Source organism: Schistocerca gregaria, unplaced genomic scaffold (assembly GCF_023897955.1).
Source record: "Schistocerca gregaria isolate iqSchGreg1 unplaced genomic scaffold, iqSchGreg1.2 ptg000043l, whole genome shotgun sequence".
Lineage (NCBI taxonomy): Eukaryota > Metazoa > Arthropoda > Insecta > Orthoptera > Acrididae > Schistocerca > Schistocerca gregaria.
This window is the reverse complement of record NW_026061702.1, coordinates 8,457,457-8,469,016: the sequence shown is the minus strand read 5'-3', so window position 1 is coordinate 8,469,016 and position 11,560 is coordinate 8,457,457.

Below are 11,560 nucleotides of genomic sequence, written 5' to 3'. Positions count from 1 at the left end.
TCGATTCGATAACAAATGACGAAAACGGACGGATTTCTGAGGTTTTTACTACATATGAACACTTTTCACATTCTCCCATCCAACGCGGCTGCTAGTCCTCCTTTCATGCAGAATCTTAAGGTCCTAGCTCATGTCCAAGGCACCAAAGCCAGCTAAAAAGTCAATAATCAGTACCTAAAACTTGAATTGTACTACTTCTTACTGGCTATTACATCAACTTAGAAGCTTAATCTGTGTTCTACTATGGTGCTTTTAGTGTCTCCGCATACCGCAGCACGCCACATAGCTTTGCAGACGATAAGTACAGCCGTTTCAGAGAGAAGAGCGGTCAAGTGACGAACCAGCTTTAAGGCGATTCGATAACAAATGACGAAAACGGACGGATTTCTCAGGTTTTTACTACATATGAACACTTTTCATATTGTCCCGTGCAACTCGGCTGCTAGTCCTCCTTTCATGCAGAATCTTAAGGTCCTAGCTCATGTCCAAGGCACCAAATCCATCTAAGAAGTCAATAATCGATACCTAAAACTTGAATTGTACTACTTCTTACTGGCTATTACATCGACTTAGAAGCTTCATCTGTGTTCTACTATGGTGAGTTTATTGTCTCCGCATACCGCAGCACGCGACGTAGCTTTGCAGACGATAAGTACAAACGTTTCAGAGAGAAGAGCGGCCAATGTGACGATCGGGCTTTAAGTCGATTCGATAACAAATGACGAAAACGGACGGATTTCTCAGGTTTCTACTACATATGAACACATTTCACATTCTCCCGTGCAACGCGGCTGCTAGTCCTCCTTTCATGCAGAATCTTAAGGTCCTAGCTCATGTCCAAGGCACCAAAGCCAGCTAAAAAGTCAATAATCGATACCTAAAACTTTAATTGTACTACTTCTTACTGGCTATTACATCAACTTAGAAGCTTAATCTGTGTTCTACTATGGTGCTTTTAGTGTCTCCGCATACCGCAGCACGCCACATAGCTTTGCAGACGATACGTACAGCGGTTTCAGAGAGAAGAGCGGCCAAGTGACGATCTAGCTTTAAGGCGATTCGATAACAAATGACGAAAACGGACGGATTTCTCAGGTTTTTACTACTTATGAACACTTTTCATATTGTCCCTTGCAACTCGGCTGCTAGTCCTCCTTTCATGCAGAATCTTAAGGTCCTAGCTCATGTCCAAGGCACCAAATCCATCTAAGAAGTCAATAATCGATACCTAAAACTTGAATTGTACTACTTCTTACTGGCTATTACATCGACTTAGAAGCTTCATCTGTGTTCTACTATGGTGATTTTATTGTCTCCGCATACCGCAGCATGCGACGTAGCTTTGCAGACGATAAGTACAAACGTTTCAGAGAGAAGAGCGGCCAATGTGACGATCGGGCTTTAAGTCGATTCGATAACAAATGACGAAAACGGACGGATTTCTCAGGTTTCTACTACATATGAACACATTTCACATTCTCCCGTGCAACGCGGCTGCTAGTCCTCCTTTCATGCAGAATCTTAAGGTCGTAGCTCATGTCCAAGGCACTAAAGCCAGCTAAAAAGTCAATAATCGATACCTAAAACTTGAGTTGTACTACTTCTTACCGGCTATTACATCAACTTAGAAGCTTCATCTGTTTTATACTATGGTGCTTTTAGTGTCTGCGCATACCGCAGCACGCGACATAGCTTTGCAGACGATAAGTACAACAGTTTCAGAGAGAAGAGCGGCCAATGTGACGATCTGGCTTTAAGTCGATTCGATAACAAATGACGAAAACGGACGGATTTCTCAGGTTTTTACTACATATGACCACTTTTCACATTCTCCCGTGCAACTCGGCTGCTAGTCCTCCTTTCATGCAGATTCTTAAGGTCCTAGCTCATGTCCAAGGCACACAAAGCCAGATAAAATGTCAATAATCGATACCTAAAACTTGAATTGTACTACTTCTTACTGGCTATTACATCAACTTAGAAGCTTCATCTGTGTTCTACTATGGTGCTTTTAGTGTCTCCGCACACCGCAGCACGCGACATAGCTTTGCAGACGATAAGTACAACCGTTTCAGAGAAAAGAGGGGCCAATGTGACGATCTGGCTTTATGTCGATTCGATAACAAATGACGAAAACGGACGGATTTCACAGGTTTTTACTACATATGAACACTTTTCACATTCTCCCGTGCAACTCGGCTGCTAGTCCTCCTTTCATGCTGAATCTTAAGGTCCTAGCTCATGTCCAAGGCACCAAAGCCAGCTAAAAAGTCAATAATCGATATATAAAATTTGAATTGTACTATATATTACTGGCTATTACATCAACTTAGAAGCTTCATCTGTGTTCTACTATGGTGCTTTTAGTGTCTCCGCATACCGCAGCACGCGACACAGCTTTGAAGACGATACGTACAACCGTTTCAGAGAGAAGAGCGGCCAATGTGACGATTTGGCTTTAAGTCGATTCGATAACAAATGACGAAAACGGACGGATTTCTCAGGTTTTTACTACATATGAACACTTTTCACATTCTCCCGTGCAAGTCGGCTGCTAGTCCTCCTTTCATGTAGTATCTTAAGGTCCTAGCTCATGTCCAAGACACGAAAGCCAGCTAAAAAGTCAATAATCGATACCTAAAACTTGTATTGTACTACTTCTTACAGGCTATTACATCAACTTAGAAGCTTCATCCGTGTTCTACTATAGTGCTTTTAGTGTCTCCGCATACCGCAGCACGCGACATAGCTTTGCAGACGATAAGTACAACCGTTCCAGAGAGAAGAGCGGCCAATGTGACGATCTGGCTTTAAGTCGATTCGATAACAAATGACGAAAACGGACGGATTTCTCAGGTTTTTACTACATATGAACACTTTTCACATTCTCCCGTGCAACTCGGCTGCTAGTCCTCCTTTCATGCAGATTCTTAAGGTCCTAGCTCATGTCCAAGGCACACAAAGCCAGCTAAAATGTCAATAATCGATACCTAAAACTTGAATTGTACTACTTCTTACTGGCTATTACATCAACTTAGAAGCTTCATCTGTGTTCTACTATGGTGCTTTTAGTGTCTCCGCACACCGCAGCACGCGACATAGCTTTGCAGACGATAAGTACAACCGTTTCAGAGAAAAGAGGGGCCAATGTGACGATCTGGCTTTAAGTCGATTCGATAACAAATGACGAAAACGGACGGATTTCTCAGGTTTTTACTACATATGAACACTTTTCACATTCTCCCGTGCAACTCGGCTGCTAGTCCTCCTTTCATGCTGAATCTTAAGGTCCTAGCTCATGTCCAAGGCACCAAAGCCAGCTAAAAAGTCAATAATCGATATATAAAATTTGAATTGTACTATATATTACTGGCTATTACATCAACTTAGAAGCTTCATCTGTGTTCTACTATGGTGCTTTTAGTGTCTCCGCTTACCGCAGCACGCGACACAGCTTTGAAGACGATACGTACAACCGTTTCAGAGAGAAGAGCGGCCAATGTGACGATTTGGCTTTAAGTCGATTCGATAACAAATGACGAAAACGGACGGATTTCTCAGGTTTTTACTACATATGAACACTTTTCACATTCTCCCGTGCAAGTCGGCTGCTAGTCCTCCTTTCATGTAGTATCTTAAGGTCCTAGCTCATGTCCAAGGCACGAAAGCCAGCTAAAAAGTCAATAATCGATACCTAAAACTTGTATTGTACTACTTCGTACAGGCTATTACATCAACTTAGAAGCTTCATCCGTGTTCTACTATAGTGCTTTTAGTGTCTCCGCATACCGCAGCACGCGACATAGCTTTGCAGACGATAAGTACAACCGTTCCAGAGAGAAGAGCGGCCAATGTGACGATCTGGCTTTAAGTCGATTCGATCACAAATGACGAAAACGGACGGATTTCTCAGGTTTTTACTACATATGAACACTTTTCACATTCTCCCGTGCAACTCGGCTGCTAGTCCTCCTTTCATGCAGAATCTTAAGGTCATAGCTCATGTCCAAGGCACCAAAGCCAGCTAAAAAGTCAATAATCGATACCTAAAACTTGAATTGTACTACTTCTTACTGGCTATTACATCGACTTAAAACTTCATCTGTGTTCTACTATTGTGATTTTATTGTCTCCACATACCGCAGCACGCGACATAGCTTTGCAGACGATAAGTACAACCGTTTCAGAGAGAAGAGCGGCCAATGTGACGATATGGCTTTAAGTCGATTCGATAACAAATGACGAAAACGGACGGATTTCTTAGGTTTTTACTACATATGAATACTTTTCACATTCTCCCGTGCAACTCAGCTGCTAGTCCTCCTTTAAAGCAGAATCTTAAGGTCCTAGCTCATGTCCAAGGCACCAAAGCCAGCTAAAAAGTCAATAATCGATACCTAAAACTTGAATTGTACTACTTCCTACTGGCTATTACATCAACTTAGAAGCTTCATCTGTGTTCTACTATGGTGTTTTTAGAGTCTCCGCATACCGCAGCACGTGACATAGCTTTGCAGACGATAAGTACAACCGTTTCAGACAGAAGAGCGGCCAATGTGACGATCTGGCTTTAAGTCGATTCGATAACAAATGACGAAAACGGACGGATTTCTCAGGTTTTTACTACATATGAACACTTTTCACATTCTCCCACCCAACGCGGCTGCTAGTCCTCCTTTCATGCAGATTCTGAAGGTCCTAGCTCATGTCCAAGGCATCAAAACCAGCTAAAAAGTCAATGATCGATACCTAAAACTTGAATTGTACTACTTCTTACTGGCTATTACATCAAATTAGAAGCTTCATCTGTGTTCTACTGTGGTGGTTTCAGTGTCTCCGCCTACCGCAGCATACGACATAGCTTTGCAGACGATAAGTACAACCGTTTCAGAGAGAAGAGCGGCCAATGTGACGATCTTTCCATAAGTCGATTCGATAACAAATGACGAAAACGGATGGATTTCTCAGGTTTTTACTACATATGAACACTTTTCACATTCTCCCGTGCAACTCAGCTGCTAGTCCTCCTTTCATGCTGAATCTTAATGTCCTAGCTCATGTCCAAGGCACACAAAGCCAGCTAAAAAGTCAATAATCGATACCTAAAACTTGAATTGTACTACTTCTTACTGGCTATTACATCAACTTAGAAGCTTCATCTGTGTTCTACTATGGTGCTTTTAGTGTCTCCGCATACCGCAGCACGCGACATAGCTTTGCAGACGATAAGTACAACCGTTTCAGAGAGAAGAGCGGCCAATGTGACGATCGGGCTTTAAGTCGATTCGATAACAAATGACGAAAACGGACGGATTTCTCAGGTTTTTACTACATATGAACACTTTTCACATTCTCCCATCCAACGCGGCTGCTAGTCCTCCTTTCATGCAGAATCCTAAGGTCCTAGCTCATGTCCAAGGCACCAAAGCCAGCTAAAAAGTCAATAATCAGTACCTAAAACTTTAATTGTACTACTTCTTACTGGCTATTACATCATCTTAGAAGCTTAATCTGTGTTCTACTATGGTGCTTTTAGTGTCTCCGCATACCGCAGCACGCGACATAGCTTTGCAGACGATACGTACAGCCGTTTCAGAGAGAAGAGCGGCCAAGTGACGATCTAGCTTTAAGGCGATTCGATAACAAATGACGAAAACGGACGGATTTCTCAGGTTTTTACTACATTTAAACACTTTTCATATTGTCCCGTGCAACTCGGCTGCTAGTCCTCCTTTCATGAAGAATCTTAAGGTCCTAGCTCATGTCCAAGGCACCAAATCCATCTAAGAAGTCAATAATCGATACCTAAAACTTGAATTGTACTACTTCTTACTGGCTAATACATCGACTTAGAAGCTTCATCTGTGTTCTACTATGGTGATTTTATTGTCTCCGCATACCGCAGCACGCGACGTAGCTTTGCAGACGATAAGTACAAACGTTTCAGAGAGAAGAGCGGCCAATGTGACGATCGGGCTTTAAGTCGATTCGATAACAAATGACGAAAACGGACGGATTTCTCAGGTTTCTACTACATATGAACACATTTCACATTCTCCCGTGCAACGCGGCTGCTAGTCCTCCTTTCATGCAGAATCTTAAGGTCGTAGCTCATGTCCAAGGCACCAAAGCCAGCTAAAAAGTCAATAATCGATACCTAAAACTTGAGTTGTACTACTTCTTACCGGCTATTACATCAACTTAGAAGCTTCATCTGTTTTATACTATGGTGCTTTTAGTGTCTCCGCATACCGCAGCACGCCACATAGCATTGCAGACGATACGTACAGCCGTTTCAGAGAGAAGAGCGGCCAAGTGACGATCTAGCTTTAAGGCGATTCGATAACAAATGACGAAAACGGACGTATTTCTCAGGTTTTTACTACATATGAACACTTTTCATATTGTCCCGTGCAACTCGGCTGCTAGTCCTCCTTTCATGCAGAATCTTAAGGTCCTAGCTCATGTCCAAGGCACCAAATCCATCTAAGAAGTCAATAATCAATACCTAAAACTTGAATTGTACTACTTCTTACTGGCTATTACATCGACTTAGAAGCTTCATCTGTGTTCTACTATGGTGATTTTATTGTCTCCGCATACCGCAGCACGCGACGTAGCTTTGCAGACGATAAGTACAAACGTTTCAGAGAGAAGAGCGGCCAATGTGACGATCGGGCTTTAAGTCGATTCGATAACAAATGACGAAAACGGACGGATTTCTCTGGTTTCTACTACATATGAACACATTTCACATTCTCCCGTGCAACGCGGCTGCTAGTCCTCCTTTCATGCAGAATCTTAAGGTCCTAGCTCATGTCCAAGGCACAAAAGCCAGCTAAAAAGTCAATAATCGATACCTAAAACTTGAATTGTACTACTTCTTACTGGCTATTACATCAACTTAGAAGCTTCATCTGTGTTCTACTATGGTGCTTTTAGTGTCTCCGCATACCGCAGCACGCGACATAGCTTTGCAGACGATAAGTACAACCGTTTCAGAGAGAAGAGCGGCCAATGTGACGATCTGGCTTTAAGTCGATTCGATAACAAATGACGAAAACGGACGGATTTCTCAGGTTTTTACTACATATGAACACTTTTCACATTCTCCCGTGCAACTCGGCTGCTAGTCCTCCTTTCATGCAGATTCTTAAGGTCCTAGCTCATGTCCAAGGCACCAAAGCCAGCTAAAAAGTCAATAATCGATACCTAAAACTTGAATTGTACTACTTCTTACTGGCTATTACATCAACTTAGAAGCTTCATCTGTGTTCTACTATGGTGCTTTTAGTGTCTCCGCATACCGCAGCACGCGACATAGCTTTGAAGACGATAAGTACAACCGTTTCAGAGAGAAGAGCGGCCAATGTGACGATCTGGCTTTAAGTCGATTAAATAACAAATGACGAAAACGGACGGATTTCTCAGGTTTTTACTACATATGAACACTTTTCACATTCTCCCATCCAACGCGGCTGCTAGTCCTCTTTTCATGCAGAATCTTAAGGTCATAGCTCATGTCCAAGGCACCAAAGCCAGCTAAAAAGTCAATAATCAGTACCTAAAACTTGAATTGTACTACTTCTTACTGGCTATTACATCAACTTAGAAGCTTAATCTGTGTTCTACTATGGTGCTTTTAGTGTCTCCGCATACCGCAGCTCGCCACATGGCTTTGCAGACGATAAGTACAGCCGTTTCAGAGAGAAGAGCGGCCAAGTGACGATCCAGCTTTAAGGCGATTCGATAACAAATGACGAAAACGGACGGATTTCTCAGGTTTTTACTACATATGAACACTTTTCATATTGTGCCGTGCAACTCGGCTGCTAGTCCTCCTTTCATGCAGAATCTTAAGGTCCTAGCTCATGTCCAAGGCACGAAATCCATCTAAGAAGTCAATAATCGATACCTAAAACTTGAATTGTACTACTTCTTACTGGCTATTACATCGACTTAGAAGCTTCATCTGTGTTCTACTATGGTGATTTTATTGTCTCCGCATACCGCAGCACGCGACGTAGCTTCGCAGACGATAAGTACAAACGTTTCAGAGAGAAGAGCGGCCAATGTGACGATCGGGCTTTAAGTCGATTCGATAACAAATAACGAAAACGGACGGATTTCTCAGGTTTCTACTACATATGAACACATTTCACATTCTCCCGTGCAACGCGGCTGCTAGTCCTCCTTTCGTGCAGAATCTTAAGGTCCTAGCTCATGTCCAAGGCACCAAAGCCAGCTAAAAAGTCAATAATCGATACCTAAAACTTGAATTGTACTACTTCTTACTGGCTATTACATCAACTTAGAAGCTTCATCTGTTTTATACTATGGTGCTTTTAGTGTCTGCGCATACCGCAGCACGCGACATAGCTTTGCAGACGATAAGTACAACCATTTCAGAGAGAAGAGCGGCCAATGTGACGATCTGGCTTTAAGTAGATTCGATAACAAATGACGAAAACGGACGGATTTCTCAGGTTTTTACTACATATGAACACTTTTCACATTCTCCCCTGCAACTCGGCTGCTAGTCCTCCTTTCATGCAGAATCTTAAGGTCCTAGCTCATGTCCAAGGCACCAAAGCCAGCTAAAAAGTCAATAATCGATACCTAAAACTTCTATTGTACTACTTCTTACTGGCTATTACATCAACTTAGCAGCTTCATCTGTGTTCTACTATGGTGCTTTTAGTGTCTCCGCATACCGCAGCACGCGACATAGCTTTGAAGACGATAAGTACAACCGTTCCAGAGAGAAGAGCGGCCAATGTGACGATCTGGCTTTAAGTCGATTCGATAACAAATGACGAAAACGGACGGATTACTCAGGTTTTTACTACATATGAACACTTTTCACTTTCGTCCCCTGCAACTCGGCTGCTAGTCCTCCTTTCATGCAGAATCTTAAGGTCTTAGCTCATGTCCAAGGCACCAAAGCCAGCTAAAAAGTCAATAATCGATACCTAAAACTTGAATTGTACTACTTCTTACTGGCTATTACATCAACTTAGAAGCTTCATCTGTGTTCTACTATGGTGCTTTTAGTGTCTCCGCATACCGCAGCACGCGACATAGCTTTGAAGACGATAAGTACAACCGTTCCAGAGAGAAGAGCGGCCAATGTGACGATCTGGCTTTAAGTCGATTCGATAACAAATGACGAAAACGGACGGATTACTCAGGTTTTTACTACATATGAACACTTTTCACATTCTCCCCTGCAACTCGGCTGCTAGTCCTCCTTTCTTGCAGAATCTTAAGGTCCTAGCTCATGTCCAAGGCAACAAAGCCAGCTAAAAAATCAATAATCGATACCTAAAACTTGAATTGTACTACTTCTTACTGGCTATTACATCAACTTAGATGCTTCATCTGTGTTCTACTATGGTGCTTTTAGTGTCTCCGCATACCGCATCACGCGACATAGCTTTGCAGGCGATAAGTACAACCGTTTCAGAGAGAAGAGCGGCCAATGTGACGATCTGGCTTTAAGTCGATTCGATAACAAATGACGAAAACGGACGGATTTCTCAGGTTTTTACTACATATGAACACTTTTCACATTCTCCCATCCAACGCGGCTGCTAGTCCTCCTTTCATGCAGAATCTTAAGGTCCTAGCTCATGTCCAAGGCACCAAAGCCAGCTAAAAAGTCAATAATCGATACCTAAAACTTGAATTGTACTACTTCTTACTGGCTATTACATCATCATAGAAGCTTCATCTGTGTTCTACTATGGTGCTTTTAGTGTCTCCGCATACCGCAGCACGCGACATAGGTTTGCAGAGGATAAGTACAACCGTTTCAGAAAGAAGAGCGGAGTAATGTGACGATCGGGCTTTAAGTCGATTCGATAACAAATGTCGGAAACAGACGGATTTCTCAAGTTTTTACTACATATGAACACATTTCACATTCTCCCGTGCAACGCGGCTGCTAGTCCTTCTTACATGCAGAATCTTAAGGTAATAGCTCATGTACAAGGCAACAAAGCCAGCTAAAAAGTAAATAATCAGTACCTAAAACTTGAATTGTACTACTTCTTACTGGCTATTACATCAACTTAGAAGCTTCATCTGTGTTCTACTATGGTGCTTTTAGTGTCTCCGCATACCGCAGCACGCCACATAGCTTTGCAGACGATAAGTACAGCCGTTTCAGAGAGAAGAGCGGCCAAGTGACGATCTAGCTTTAAGGCGATTCGATAACAAATGACGAAAACGGACGGATTTCTCAGGTTTTTACTACATATGAACACTTTTCATATTGTCCCGTGCAACTCGGCTGCTAGTCCTCCTTTCATGCAGAATCTTAAGGTCCTAGCTCATGTCCAAGGCACCAAATCCATCTAAGAAGTCAATAATCGATACCTAAAACTTGAATTGTACTACTTCTTACTGGCTATTACATCGACTTAGAAGCTTCATCTGTGTTCTACTATGGTGATTTTATTGTCTCCGCATACCGCAGCACGCGACGTAGCTTCGCAGACGATAAGTACAAACGTTTCAGAGAGAAGAGCGGCCAATGTGACGATCGGGCTTTAAGTAGATTCGATAACAAATAACGAAAACGGACGGATTTCTCAGGTTTCTACTACATATGAACACATTTCACATTCTCCCGTGCAACGCGGCTGCTAGTCCTCCTTTCGTGCAGAATCTTAAGGTCCTAGCTCATGTCCAAGGCACCAAAGCCAGCTAAAAAGTCAATAATCGATACCTAAAACTTGAATTGTACTACTTCTTACTGGCTATTACATCAACTTAGAAGCTTCATCTGTTTTATACTATGGTGCTTTTAGTGTCTGCGCATACCGCAGCACGCGACATAGCTTTGCAGACGATAAGTACAACCATTTCAGAGAGAAGAGCGGCCAATGTGACGATCTGGCTTTAAGTAGATTCGATAACAAATGACGAAAACGGACGGATTTCTCAGGTTTTTACTACATATGAACACTTTTCACATTCTCCCCTGCAACTCGGCTGCTAGTCCTCCTTTCATGCAGAATCTTAAGGTCCTAGCTCATGTCCAAGGCACCAAAGCCAGCTAAAAAGTCAATAATCGATACCTAAAACTTCTATTGTACTACTTCTTACTGGCTATTACATCAACTTAGCAGCTTCATCTGTGTTCTACTATGGTGCTTTTAGTGTCTCCGCATACCGCAGCACGCGACATAGCTTTGAAGACGATAAGTACAACCGTTCCAGAGAGAAGAGCGGCCAATGTGACGATCTGGCTTTAAGTCGATTCGATAACAAATGACGAAAACGGACGGATTACTCAGGTTTTTACTACATATGAACACTTTTCACTTTCGTCCCCTGCAACTCGGCTGCTAGTCCTCCTTTCATGCAGAATCTTAAGGTCTTAGCTCATGTCCAAGGCACCAAAGCCAGCTAAAAAGTCAATAATCGATACCTAAAACTTGAATTGTACTACTTCTTACTGGCTATTACATCAACTTAGAAGCTTCATCTGTGTTCTACTATGGTGCTTTTAGTGTCTCCGCATACCGCAGCACGCGACATAGCTTTGAAGACG